Here is a 15,351-nt window from a genome sequence, read left to right as displayed (position 1 = left end):
GGGAAGCTAGAGTGCGAAGTCTAGCGAGTTGACGAGCTTCTTCAGCCAAAGAGAGAGTATGCGCTAGTGAAGTTTCAGCAGGGAGTGAGAAAGGCAGAAACGTGTCCAAAGTGCTTCGTGGAGGTCGTGCATAGAGAAGAAAAAAACGGACTGTAGCCTGTCGTTTCGTGCTTAGCAGTGTTAAATGCGTATGTTATAAACGGAAGGACTTCATCCCAGTTTTTCTGGCGGGAGTCGACATACATTGCGAGCATATTGCTGAGCGTCCGATTGGTGCGTTCGGTAAGACCGTTTGTTTGTGGGTGGTAAGGAGTTGAATGGCGAAAATGGGATGAGCAGAGGCGAAGAAGTTCTTCTACAACTTCTGCCGTAAACTGTCGGCCACGATCGCTTATTAACACACGAGGAGGCCCATGTCGAAGAATGATGGACCGTAGGAGGAACGCCGAGACATCAGAAGCAGTGGCTGACGATATAGCAGCAGTTTCACAGTACCGCGTGAGGTAGTCTACGCACACTATGACCCAGCAATTTCCGTTGGAGGAACGGGGAAACGGTACTAGAAGATCAATTCCCGCCTGTTCAAATGAGGTTCGTGGTGGCGTTATAGGCTGAAGATTACCCGGCGGTGAGCAGGTTGGGTGCTTGAAACGCTGGCACTGGAGGCAGCTGGCCACATAACGTTGAGTAGTTCGACTCATCTTCGGCCAATAAAAACGTTCTTTAGTCCTGTGCAATGTCCTTGCGAAACCCAAGTGGCCAGCTGTGGCATCGTCGTGCATTACCCGAAGAACCTGACACCTAAGACTTGTAGGAACTACCAGAAGAAGCCGCGCACCTCCTGACGAGTAGTTCTTCCTGTATAATACACCGTCACGAATGCAGAATGAGGTCGTAGGGTTCCGGGATTTTGCTGCCTCAAAAAGCGGCGCCAACTCGTTGTCGTGCCGCTGCGCAATCTTGAATTCACCAACATCAGGGAAACTTGTAGAGATAGCAGCTATATATTCATCCAAGACCTCATTGTCGCAATCAGTAGTTTCTAGTGGCAACCGTGACAAGCAGTCAGCATCACCGTGCTTACGACCACTCTTAAAAGACACAGTAAAATTGAATTCTTGAAGGCGCAAAGCCCACCGCGCAAGGCGTCCACAGGGGTCACGAAGGTTTACAAGCCAACATAAGGAATGATGGTCCGTCACAATTTTAAATGAACATCCATAAAGATATTACCTAAACCGTTGTACACCGAATACAACAGCTAAGCATTCCTGTTCAGTTACTGTGTAATTACGCTCAGCCTTGCTCAAAGAACGGCTTGCATACGCAACGACATGTTCATAGCCATTGTGGCGCTGTATGAGCACAGCACCAATTCCAACTGCGCTGGCGTCAGTGTGAAGTTCTGTTGGAGCTGATGGACAGAAGTGGCGTAGTACTGGTCCTGATGTCAAAATAAACTTTAACTGACGAAAGGCGGAGTCACATTCGGCAGTCCACTTGAAAGGCACATCTTTTTGCAGAAGACAAGTAAGGGGATATGCTAGGTCAGCAAATTTCGGAACAAAACGCCGAAAATAGGAGCAAAGCCCCAAAAAACTCCCGAGCTGTTTTAACGATTTCGGCGGTTTAAAACAAGTGACAGCTTCGATCTTTTTCGGATCAGGCCTGATTCCATCCTTGTCTATGAGATGTCCAAGTACCACAGTCTGGCGTTCTCCAAAACGACATTTCTTGGAATTGAGTACCAGACCAGCTTTCTCAATACACTCCAAGACAACCTCTAATCGACTGTTGTGTTCATGAAAAGTTTTCCCGAATATCACTACATCGTCCAAATAACACATACAAATGTGCCACTTCAGCCCGTGCAAAACTGTATTTATGAATCTTTCGAACGTGGCTGGAGCGTTACATAATCCAAACGGCATCACATTAAATTCATACAGCCCGTCTGGGGTGATGAATGCCGTCTTTTCTTTATCTTCCGGGTGCATGGGGATCTGCCAATAGCCTGATCGCAGGTCAACTGAGGAAAAATAGGAGGCAGAATGTAAGCAATCAATGGCGTCATCAATACGTGGCAGGGGATACACGTCCTTCTTGGTAACAGTATTCAGACGTCGATAATCAACACAAAATCGCCATGTGCCATCTTTTTGACTAGAATCACAGGGGCAGCCCACGGACTAGACGATTCCTGAATGATGCCCTTATGCAGCATGTCACGAACTTGTTCTTCGATTGTTTGGCGCTCTGATGGGGATACACGATAAGGCTTCTGGCGGATTGGATCAGCAGTTCCTGTATTGATTCGGTGCTGAGTACGGGAAATGGTAATCCGTGGTGGCGAGTCCCGAGAGAAATCGAAAGCCGCAGTATGTTTCGCCAGAACTTCCACTAAACTGTGACGGTCACTTGTTGGCAGGCATTTATTAATCATGGCAAGCAATTTTGTCTCATCTTCTTCTGAGCATACGGTAGGCTGGGAATTGTCTGTGCTGAGCACGGCCACTGATTTAAAAGTGTCTTCGTCAAAGTTGGCAAGTTTTAGACCACGTGGTAATACAACAGGTTCGTTAGAGCAGTTAGTCGTCCACAAAGAAGAATGGCCGTTCATGACTGCGATGGTGCAGTGGGGAATCAGAATACTTTTCTTCGCGCAGTTGAGGGTGAGTGGTTCAACCACAGCGTCGAACGCATCACTGGCACAGCTGGAACTAACAACTCGTATAAACTCTGCTGACATTGCAGGAATGACCATTGCAAGAATGACCGCACCTCCACCACACTTGTTACGATGTTTATTTAGACAGATCTTAGGCTGCGCTGGAGAATAGCACACAAGAGCGGGGCAGAACCAGCTTCCTATTCTTCTGCTTATCCCGCCAAACCTCATCTTCCTTTAATAAGGACCGCGGGAAGTGCGTGACAATATGAAAATTTAGATCGTGAGTGGGGTCGTGCGGAGACCCAGGAGGCCTGCGTGCCTCGAATTCTTCTGCAAATAAAGTTTTTTCCTCCTCCTCCATGGCGCTTACATGACATCCCTGAAATCAAGTTTTTGCAATACGCTGATGACATCACGGTATGGAGCACTCACCAAGATCTGCTCACTCAGGAGGCTGCTCTTCAATAAGCTTTAGATATTACCTATGATTCAGTTTCTTCCATTAGCCTTCAGCTTTCCGTGTGTAAAACTACATACACGTGTGTCGCCAACCGCTGAAGACGCCATAAACTTACTGCAAATCCAATTCGTCTTTGTCTATCAGGCATCCCACTGCAGGAAAGTCCGAGTGTAAAAATTCTGGGCTTAACGATTCACCAATCAGGATCAGCGACTGCTTGGCTTTCTCAGGCAAAAAAGCAAGCTATTCAGACTATGGGTTTGATTAGAAGAATTTCTGCTAAAACAGGTGGCGCTGGCTCGTCTGTTACACGCCAGTTGGTGAGGGAGGTGCTGCAGCCACGTATTGTTTATCAGGCCCAGTTCCAGCATCTTACAAGAGCACAATGGGATCGCCTTGAAGCCGTGAACCGAGAAGCAATGAGAACCATTACATGCCTTCCACGAATCACTCCGGTCGTAGCATTACAGGAGAATACGCAGCTCAACACCATCGATGAGCTGGTTCAGCAGTGCCGTGATTCGCGCAGACCTAAAGCCTCCTTATCACAATCCACGCAAGCACTGAGGGCGTATGCAACTTCCCGTATTATTCAGCAGGCACCTGCGCTTGTTCTCCCTCCCTGGAAGTTTGTACAGTTAGGCGACAATATTTACTTATTTATTTCAGTTACCCTCTTGGGCCGGTGGGCATTATAGTGAGGAGTGGGACTTGGCAAAAAAAAGAAGGGGAGGTAAGAACATGGGTACATGGCATTGTAAGTTATGAAGGCAAATGTTTACAATGCAGAATTCACACAATAAAATAATAACAGAAAACAAAACAAATTATACAGGTTGCAAATTATTGAATGCATAAATACAGGATAGGGTGAAAAAAAAAACAATGACGCACACGATATCGCATACAAACAGCAACACTCGATAAAAAAAGGGAAGCAGGTAAGAAGTCGCGTACAACGCGCATGATCGCTGGAAGGCCAAAGTGCACAACTTAACCTACAAAACTATGGAACTAAAATAAATATTACTATCAATCGTTGCTGCACAGTACACACAGTTTTTTTTTTAAATTCATCGACATTGTCAGCAAGCACCAGCGTTTCAGGCAGGCAGTTCCACTCCGTTGCTGTTTTGGGTAAAAATGAATATTGATAAGATTCGAAAATGAGGTATTCCTACAAGAGTTATCGATGCGTGATGAGACGTATGCCGGCGATGTTATGTGAATTTTTCAGCGTTAGATTATTGTGATACATTTTAAAGAAAAGGCACAAGCGGGAAATTTTTCTGCGTCGCGACAAAGGTTCTAATGACAATGTGTGCTTCATGAGTGTTACACTTGATAAACGCCCATAGTCACCGAGAATGAAACGTGCAGCGCGATTTTGAAGAGTTTCTAGAGCATTAGTTCATAAATCTGTGTGGGGGGTCCCATACTGACGCAGCATATTCCAGTTTTGAACAGACGAGTGATTTATAAAGAAGTAGTTTCACAGATTATGGTGCCATAGAAAAATTACGTTTAATATAGCCTAGCATGCGGTTAGTATTTGTGATAATGGAAATAATGTGCTCATTCCAAGTTAGGTTTGACGCGACAATAACGCCAAGATATTGACATATATGCCCTGCATCGCTGGACGTTAAAGAAGACAATGATCAGCAACAGTGACACAGAAGACGAGGAAGTGGTAGCAACGTTTAGTGCTAGAAGAAGGTTGATGCTGCTGTGCTTCTGTGCTTTGCGTGCTGTACGTGTCATCCTGGACTAACCTTCGTGCACTGACCTTGCCACGTATCATCTTGGTGGGGGTGACTAAAGATCCCCGTGTGCAGACATAAATCCATTTAAGCAGCCGAAAGCTGGATTTGCGCAGTGGCCGCCACCTACCTGGGATCACAACGTCAACAACGACCACTATGACCTCTGAGGTAGCTCCTACCACCGCAACAACATCGGCGCAACCACTCGTCCTCACAAAAATCCGCCACCTCTTTAATGGCGAAGACAAGACAGATTTTGACGACTGGCTGAATGAATACGAGCGATGCATCAGGAACAGTCATTGGGACGCGACCATCATGCTGGTCAATCTAATATTCTATTTGGCGGGAACCGCTCGCACGTGGTTTCAAAATCACGAGCACGAGCTGGTGACCTGGGAAATTTGCAAGCAGAAGCTTCAAGACTTGTTCGGGAAGCCCATTGAACGGGCTCTCGCAGCCAAAACCGAACTTTCGTCCCGCGCCCAATCCACCATGGAGTCCTACCTGGCCTACATTCAAGACGTGCTCGCGTTGTGTCGCAAGGCGAACAGCTCTATTCTGGAAAGTGAAAAGGTAGGGCACATCCGCAAGGGCATCGTAGATGACGCGTTCAACATCCTGTTCTGCATGGATTGCTCTACCGTCGAGTCGGTGCTTCAAGTTTGCCGAAGATTCGAGCAAGCTAAACAACGACGCCTGGTACATCGCTTTGAGCGCCTTCCGAACATGGCAGCTACATCATCCTGCGATGATCTGGCTCCTCTGTAACAGCGTTCTTAGTCCACAACAATGACTCGGATCGTCAGGCAAGAACTCGAGGCCTTAGCTCCTGCACCATTCCCATCTCCAGTGCCTGACACCGTGGCCATGATACAGGCTGTTGTCCGACAGGAACTTGCCAACGTCGGTCTTTCCTCCAACCCCGTACCGGCCTCGTCACCATCGCCTCCTGTTCCTGTAGTGGCTGCTGCAACCACTAGCCAAGCTCCCCCACGTCGCTACGTTAGTCGCAATCCTGCAGAGTGGCGCACCTCAGATGACAGGCCAATTTGTTTTATTTGCTGTCGAGCCGGCCACACCTCCAGTTATTGCCGCAGTCGCACCTTCCCCACACCTCGTTCCTATTACAACGCTGACCATCGGTACTACTACGGACCTCGACGCTTCCCTGCCCAACCTGAACAGCTCCGCCCCGCATATAAAGGACCTGGATACTTAGCTTCTCACCCAGATGAACCTCACACCGAAGCCGTCTCAAGTGTCCGTCACTCCAGCCAATCTCCATCTCCACGGTCTCGTCGATCTCGTTCACTGCTGCCTCGTCGCAACTCCTCCCCATCATACGCCGGCGCCTACTCGGGAAACTAGCGAGTGCAGCGCCCAGGAGTGACGCTGCATTACCGACCCGGACTGTCAACTCGGAGCTGACCTTCGCACCCAGACGTAACCTCATTGAAATGTTTGTGGACGGAGTCTCAGTTTCTGCCCTTATTGACACTGGCGCCCACATTTCCGTCCTCAGTTCCTCGCTCCGTCAACGCCTCAACAAAGTCCTCACACCCGCTTCCTCATCTACCGTTCGTGTTGCTGATGGCAGCACAGCTACTGTGATTGGTATGTGTACTGCGAGAATTACCATTGCCGACTGCCATATCCCTGTGCTATTTACAGTCCTCACCAGTTGCCCTCACGACGTTATATTAGGACTCGACTTTTTAACTGCACATTCCGCGCTCATTGACTGTTCTTCTGGACTGCTTCATCTGGACCTGCCACTCTGTCCTGACAAACAGGCCTCTGATACTTCAACGCTCCGTCTCCGCTCATCTACATTTACTCGTCTGCCACCAGAAGCTGCAGTGTACGTGCTCATGTCGCCTTTCCCCTCCGTTCCTGATGGCGACTACATTGTTTGCCCCATAACCGACGTGACACTGCAGCGTAGAATCGCTCTCCCTCATAACATCGTGCACGTAGAAAATAACAACGCTTATATTCCAATCTTGAACTTCAGTCTTTTTGTGCACGTTCTTCCTGAGGGCATTACTCTCGCCGAACTGACCGCACTGTCTGACGTCACAGTTGCCGCTCTTTTACCTGACCCTACTTCTAAAGTGTCGACACGACCTGCACCGTCCCCATCTCCGGAGGCCCGCATATCAGGAATGGTTGCACCTAATTTGCGCCCTGACCGTGCTACAGCACTTACGAGTCTTCTGAATTCGTACAGCGATATTTCCGATTTTGGTGACCGCCCCTTAGGACAAACGTCCCTCGTTAAACATCGTATCGACACCGAAGACGCCCGCCCAATTCACAGAGGACCTTATCGAGTCGCCATTTCTGAACGACGCGTCATTCAAGATGAAGTAGACAAGATGTTAGCAAAAAACATTATAGAGCCTTCGAGCAGTCTCTGGGAGTCGCCTGTCGTGCTTGTTAAAAAGAAGGACAATACCTGGAGATTCTGCGTTGATTACCGACACCTCAACAAAATTACAAAGACGTGTACCCGCTCCCCAGGATAGATGATACCCTCGAATGCTTGCACGGTGCCACCTATTTCTCTTCCATTGATCTTCGTTCCGGTTATTGGCAGATCGCAGTCGACGAACGGGACCGAGAGAAGACCGCCTTCGTCACTCCCGATGGCCTGTATCAATTCAAGGTGATGCCTTTCGGCTTATGTAATGCGCCCGCAACATTCGAGCGCATGATGGACTCTCTCCTGCGCGGCTTGAAATGGACGACGTGCTTGTGCTATCTCGATGACGTCATTGTATTTTCTTCTACATTCGAGAGCCATCTTCATCGCCTTGATGCCATTCTTGGCGTCTTCCAAAGAGCTGGCCTTCAGCTGAACTCGAAGAAATGTAGCTTCGGCCGACGTGAACTCAAGGTGCTCGGTCACGTGGTCGACGTCCGTGGCGTTCAACCCGATCCAGACAAAATCCGTGCTGTAAGTGCATTTCCTACACCCCGTTGTACCAGTGACGTGCTTAGTTCTCTTGGTATTTGCTCTTATTTTCGGCGGTTTGTACCCAACTTTGCGGAGACGGCTCGTCCACTCACCAATCTTTTGAAGAACGACACTCCATTTTGCTGGGACCAAGAACAATCCCGAGCATTTTCTGCGCTCATTGCAGCCCTCACCAACCCGCCCGTCCTGGCACACTTCAATCCTTCGGCACCAACGGAGGTACGCACTGACGCCAGTGGTCACGGTATTGGTGCCATACTCGCCCAGCAGCAGATGGCTCGCACTCGCGTCATTGCTTATGCCAGTCGCCTCCTTTCTGCGGCTGAACGAAATTACTCGATCACAGAACGTGAGTGCTTAGCCCTCGTGCGGGCAATTACAAAGTTTCGCCCTTACTTGTTTGGCCACCCGTTTTCCGTCATCACCGACCACCATGCGTTATGCTGACTTTCTACGCTGAAGGACCCTACTGGTCGCCTAGGCCGTTGGGCCCTCCGACTTCAGGAATACACTTTTTCTGCCGTCCACAACCCGGTAGATCCGCCACCTGCGAGCGAGTGCGACGATGATACATATATGTTGGCCGTCTCTGACCTTTCAAGCATTCGCCATGAGCAGCGCTTAGATCCCAAGTTTTGCAGCATTATTAATCGCCTCAGCACTGATCACCTTGATGCTACCCTTGATCTGTTTGTGCTCCACAACGGCACCTTATACCGACGGAATATGTGATCAGATGGCGCCGAGCTTCTGCTCGTAGTCCCCGAACACCTGCCTACCACCGTTCTTCAACAGCTGCATGACGCACCCACAGTGGGTCATCTTGGCGTGTCTCGTACGTACGATAGCGTTCGCCGCCGCTTCTTTTGGCCAGGCCTCTATCGCTCTGTTCGTCGTTACGTGGCTTCTTGTGACCGGTGTCAGCGACGGAAGAAGCCCTCGGTGATGCCTGCTGGATCCCTGCAGCCGATCGACATCCCAGTAGACCCGTTTTCCCGAGTTGGCCTTGACCTCCTCGGGCCTTTCCCACTTTCTGCGTCGGGAAATAAATGGATTGCGGTAGCCACAGATTATACTATGCGCTACGCTGTCACCCGAGCGATACCCACCAGCTGTGCAACTGACATGGCTGCGTTTCTTCTCCATGACGTCATCCTGCTCCATGGTGCTCCACGCCAGCTGCTCATCTGACCGTGGCCGTTGCTTTCTTGCTCGAGTAGTCGACGAAATTCTTCAGTACTGCTCCATTAAGCACCATTTTACCACCGCTTACCATCCACAAACGAACGGCCTCACCGAACGCCTAAACCGCACGCTCACGGACATGCTGTCAATGTATGTCTCGGATGATCACCGTGACTGGGATATCACATTGCCGTTTGTAACATTCGGGTACAATTCTTCTCGTCACGACACAATGGGCTACTCACCGTTTTATCTTCTATACGGCCGCGACCCTCCCCTTCCGTTTGACAGCGTACTGCCTCCCACCGCTAACGCCAGTTGCTACGTTCGTGATGCCATCTCCCGAGCTGACGCCGCCCGTGTTATTGCTCGCCGCCGACTGGCCTCCTCCTAGAATTCTCAAAAAAGACGCCATGATTCTCGCCACCGGGATGTCCACTACTCTCCGGGCTCTCCCGTCTTGCTCGGTACTCCCGCTCGTAGAGTTGGGCTGTGTGAGAAGCTCTTGCCACGCTACGCAGGACCCTACCGTGTTTTACGGCCAGTCACTCCTGTGACATACGAGGTCGCCCCTGTACATCGGCCGCGACAGTCCTCTATGCCACGCACCGAGATTGTTCATGTCGCCAGAACGAAGCCGTACTACCCCTGCAGTAGTTAGTCCTAGTGCGCACCGGGACTGTGCTTTTCGTGGGCGGGGGAGGGGGGGGGGGGGTAATGTGACATATATGCCCTGCATCGCTGGACGTTAAAGAAGACAACGATCAGCAACAGTGACACAGAAGACGAGGAAGTGGTAGCAACGTTTAGTGCTAGAAGGTTGACGCTGCTGTGCTTCTGTACTTTGTGTGCTGTACGTGTCATCCTGGACTAACCTTCGTGCACTAACCTTGCCACGTATCAATATATGATTTTACTGATGTTAATGATGCACCTTTAAGGTTATATGAAATAGGACAATAAATGCCGCGACGAGAAAAGCGCATTACTTTGCATTTAGCCGTGTTAAGTGTCATATTCCATGCAAAGCACCAGTCAGAAACAGCATCCAGGTCAGCTTGAAGCACACTTAGATCATTAGTAGTTTTTACTGAGCAATATATGACACAATCATAGGCAAAAAGTCTTACTGTTGATTTAATGTTGTTAGGCACATCGTTTATGTAAATCAGAAATAAAAGAGGGCCAAACACAGATCCTTGCGGGACACCTGAAGTTACAAGGACTGACGAGGAGAGGTAGCCATTAGCGCGAACAAACTGCGAGCGATTAGTCAAAAAGCATTCAATTCATTTCAGTAAGTTGTTCTCAATATTAAGCATGCTCAATTTATAAAGAAGTAGCCTGTGAGACACTTTATCGAAAGCACGACAAAAATCTAAATATATGCAGTCAATCTCATACCCACGGTCAAGTGAAGAATGTATATCGTTTACAAATGCCACTAACTGTGTTTCACAAGAAAACTGTTTTCTAAAATCATGTTGAAGAGGCGAAAAAAAATAAGCCAACAGATAACCGCAGACCAACATCTGACAACTCGGCATCGTCCCTTCGCCAGAGATTTCAAGAGCAAGATGCTCACCTCCCTCAAGGATCCATTGTAATGTACGTCGATGCAAGCATACAAGGCTGTGAAGCAAAAACAGCACTCTAGTTTCTGTTGAGACCTAGCCTGAATCAGACATTTACGTTTAAACTTTCGGAACAACCTACATCTTTCTGCGCTGAGCTCGTGGCAGTTCAGGAGGCGCTCTGCTCTGTGGCCACCATTACTATGCTCCCTACGGCCCAAGTTGTCATCCGTACTGACGCACTTCAAGCGGTACGTTTACTCCGACGTGTCAGCCGTTGCCCCAAAAAATGTAAATTCATTCACGAGCTTGCGGCACGCATCCTGCAGTCAATACGTATTGAGTGGGTCCCACGGGAGGGACCTTCTGCCTTCACAAAGTCAAGCTGATTTAGCGACGCGCCTCGTGACCCAAGATTTATCATTACCACGGCTCCTTGATTTGGAGGACGCTACCCTCCTTTTATCAAGAAAGGAACACCTCCGGCGCCGCACATGTCCTCTTATCCCTCCGTGTGCGGTATCCCTCCCCCGCGGTCTTACCCGTGCAGAGGTTGCGCTTAGGAGGATCCGGGTAAGGGTTGCCCTCACACCAGCTGTCACTCGGACGTGGTCTCATTTTCTTTACTTATATCCCTGCCCAGGGTGTCCGATATGTAAAGACGCAAATGTTGAAGCCGACATTCACCATTTGCTGTAGGTCTGCCCAGCTTTGAAGCCAACACGTATCCGGCACTTGACGATAGCTGGCCTTTCAGCCAACAATCCTGCCTCATATCTCGCTTGGACTCAGGGACCACATCGTCGCTCACTCTTGGACTTCATAAAATCAGCCAAAATTTTTCCATTCATTTATTCACTAGCTCATTATTCATCCCATACTTACTGATGCCATGAGGCAATAAATATCGCTACCAAACAAATTCTCAATAGAGAAATTTTTACAAGACTGTACGTATGTTTGCTTTGTTTGTTTGTGTGGACATCACTCCTGCAATATCTTCACCGAGGCCGCGGTGTGCAAAAATAGGCAAGTTATAATAATAGAAATCAGTTAAAACTAGATCCCTGCATGAATTCTGCTTATAGACGGGATCAGTAACTACCTGAAATGTTTCTGGTATATATCAGACTATCTACGCGCAAGACCGAAAACACGACACCCTTTTTCAAATGCCGAGTTAACTCGTAGTTGCGGAGAAGTAATTAAACTAAAGTTTCAGTGAAGCATTTCATTTCATCGAAACTTTTTACCACCTTCAGCCTTACGAACGTGGCCCAGCTGCTTAGCCCTTCTCCTTCCCATTCAAAAGATCTGGCTACTTCGCTATGTTACATTTTAGTGAACAAAATTGCACCTGTTCTTTTCCAAAGAGCGGAGACAGTTTGTATGGCGCTGCAACGACCCAGGAGTCCCTTGTAGACGATGAAAATCTAACTTGGCCTCGAGGCGCTATAGCCCTATATTGCGGAAGAAGATGGCCATAGTTTGGATCTGCACCATCTGCGGACTGCACAGTGGGCCTCCCTTAAAACTGGCGCAACCTTTGTGACGTACACCGTGTATGACGTCAGCAGTTCTGCCTTTCTAAGGATCCGTTGCACCGCTAAGTCATTATTCAAATGCAAATCGGGGCCGTTGGTAGACATACGAAGGAAGCCAAAAGTCAGTGAAACCTTCCTCATTAATCTATACACAGCATGGCGGCCGGGCGGCGTTATGCGATGAGCTGCCGCTGGAATTCACAGTATTTTTGATGGCGGTATTCTCTCCCTCTCTTATATTTCGTAAACTCTGATTCACTCTCATAGGACACTCTCATACGAGCAGGCATCACTTGCTTCCCACTTTAGATCCGTGGTATCCGTGCCTCTAGTCCACGTTATGAGTAAACTTAGCATGTGGAAGAGAATCCACTCATCACCACCACGAAAGGCGAAGGTTCGAGAAATAGACGGCGACGACCTAGCATAGTACTTGGTCCAAAAGCAAGAGTGTGGTGGCCTCTATCTAGGTTCCCATGCGCGCTGTCGAACGCCACACTTGCTTGAAGGCCAGAGAGCGTATCATTTTGCTTAAGGTATGTGACCCAGCCGCTGTGAGAAGGAGCTTCTCAAAGCGAAACTTACCACGCAATTATGCCGGGACTCATGAACTCCCGGAAAGTGAATTCGAAGGCGTCGTAGAAGGGGTCCGAAATCTGCGACAAGCAGGGGGAATTCAAACCATAGTAAACAAGAGGGAACAGCGCACATCCCTTCTGCTCAGGGCAAAGTGAATGACGTCACGCAGTTTAATCGTTTCTGTGCTGACGCATGACTGACGACGTTAATGTTAATGGTCGAGAGTGTCGCTTGTTTGGAGCGGCAGGCATGTCCGCGACCCTCTGTCTTCGGAGAAGTTCGTGCCTGATTTTATTAGCCGGGGGCGAATGTAGCTGACGCAGGCGTTTCAAACACGCTACGCTATAGGCGACGCTCGAGAGGAGCTTTATATATCTATGTCGCTCCTGGCAGCCTACATCACGATCTTCCTGACGACAGTGCCTCTGGCAGGTGGCAAGTCTAACGGCTTGGCTTCACTGCCGCATCGGGACGAGGTTGCCAAGTGGCAAGTACCGTCCAATGGCAGCACTTGCCTTGAGCAGCTCGATGGAGATGTTGATGCCGGTCAGGTTGCTGGAGATGTACTTGAGGAAAGTTTCGTGAGCCCGGTGAAGTTCTTTGATGATGACGCCTCGGATAGTGTTGTCTGCGCCACACCGAAACTCTGTCAGTGTTTCGCCTTTCAATAAAGATAAATATATTTCGTTCAGGCTACGCAGATAGCGAGCATAACCTTGACGATACGATGACGAAATTATATCGAACACTAAGAGCCAAGGCTGGGTACAGCTATAGTGTATGTACAGCCTCGTCCACTTCTAGCTATAACACGGTCACTGGTTTCAAAGCGTCATTGCGTCCGACTCGGCCAAGCAATATAGCTTAGTGGCAGGCCATGTGAAGCAACACGCCCGGGTCCTTGTGTGCTCGCATCGCTTTGCATCGATATATGCCTACGTCGGGCGCAGTGTTGCTTTGAAAGCAGTGACCGTGTTATAGCTAGAAGTGGACGACCCTGTACGTCTGATGGGAGAAAGCGTTAACTTTCATAGCTGTTCAATTCAGACTGACTAACCGAACAACAATTTCTCATATGATAGAATCGCCATTCGAAAAGCTTTCAGAAACGTGTCGAAGTCCATTTTATTGCGTGTTAGCGAAATATACGTTATATAACAAGTGTTTTCAGACGGAGGTCCTAAATTCGAGGATTGCGAGAGGTAGGTTTGGTTTGGTTTGTAGTGTTTAACGTCCAAAAGCGACTGAGGTTATGCGAAGCGCCGTAGTGGAGGGCTCCAGAAATTTCGACCACCCAGGGTTCTTTAATGTGGGAGGTAGCGGCACTTCCTGTAACAACTACCACAAACAATATGCAATGCGCAGCTGCATTGTTCATTAGCATCAGAAGGGCACCGCGAGCAATAAAAAAAATAAAATACGAGCAATATGGATTCATTGGGACTAATCAGATATCTGGTCGCCCAATGAGTAGAAATATGTATTAATTGCATAAATAATAATACTAATCAAATATACCTTGCAAATTTTACCCTAGGTGACAAAGGCCGCACGAAGATGATTTAAAGGTGTAATATGTTTAGTGATTGTTTAACAGTAATTGGTAATAGAGTGGTAACTGAGTACTGAACTATTTGTTTGGTGAAAAGGAGAACCAATTAAGAAAGGACAAGGGCTAGAGAGGAGAACACCACCACAACGAATCGGCCAGCAATTGTGTGCTTGAGTGAAAACAGCCCAGCAAGGCTTACAGGCATGCGCAGCACAATCGGCGCCACATTACCGCAATAACAAAGCAAGGCGTCGCCGGCGATCCAAGAAGGCAAATACTTTCTTGCAACAAGCGCACTCTGCTATAGCCGAGCTTTGTTTCCCGGACCAGGAAGAATTTTTCTTTAAGTACGAAGTTTCTGAAAAAGCTGTGCAGCTTTCCTTTGCAGCCGCATGACTGCGTTTGGTTGGATGCTAATGAGCAATTACTTCCTTATTACAAATCTAATCCACCTTGGGGGATTCCCCTAAGTATTTGACCAAACGAATTTAAGCGTGCATACTGTTCCTTGCTTTGTCTATGGCAGCTTGAAACCGCGCTGTCTGCGTTAGCCAGCCTGCCCGCCATTCCTTTCACCCTTTCCGCACTGCTAGGGGGAAAAAATGAAAGAGTAAGTGCTCCTGTGTGCTTTGCTGGCAGGACGGCTAAATCCTCCTCACCCTCCTTCCACCACACAATTGAGCTAGCGGCAAGAGCAGCTCGAAGCCGTCACTCGTTTGTCCTTTCCGCGCAATGGAGTACAGCCCGCTCCCTCCCAGTGAAATGACAAAAACAAAACACCGGCAGGACACGCAGGAGTGACGCAGACGTTACGTCAGTTTTTATCCCGTGACTACGCACCCAGGTTTCCCCTTCATAAAAAAGCGGCCCGGATTCAACCCTTGGATACAGCAGTCGAGCGCCCTAACCACTGCACCAGCGCGGCGGGTGTTTGCGTGAATGCCACCCTTTTCAATGCGGAAATGGCTTCCTTTGAACTTTTTTCATCCTTTTGTTTTTCTTGCATATGTGTAGCACAAGAGTGCGCACATTCTTAC

The 15,351-nt window shown here is 48.6% G+C and overlaps 1 pseudogene; it reads right to left on the bottom strand.

Annotated features, from left to right (window-relative positions):
• Positions 1-15,351, bottom strand: part of LOC146201116 (ABC transporter G family member 20-like) — a 208,151-nt pseudogene that overhangs the window by 95,865 nt on the left and 96,935 nt on the right.

The sequence above is a fragment of the Amblyomma maculatum genome, chromosome 2 (genome assembly GCF_055883805.1).
Source record: "Amblyomma maculatum isolate TAMU_Amacu chromosome 2, ASM5588380v1, whole genome shotgun sequence".
Lineage (NCBI taxonomy): Eukaryota > Metazoa > Arthropoda > Arachnida > Ixodida > Ixodidae > Amblyomma > Amblyomma maculatum.
This window is presented reverse-complemented; position numbering and strand designations above follow the sequence as displayed.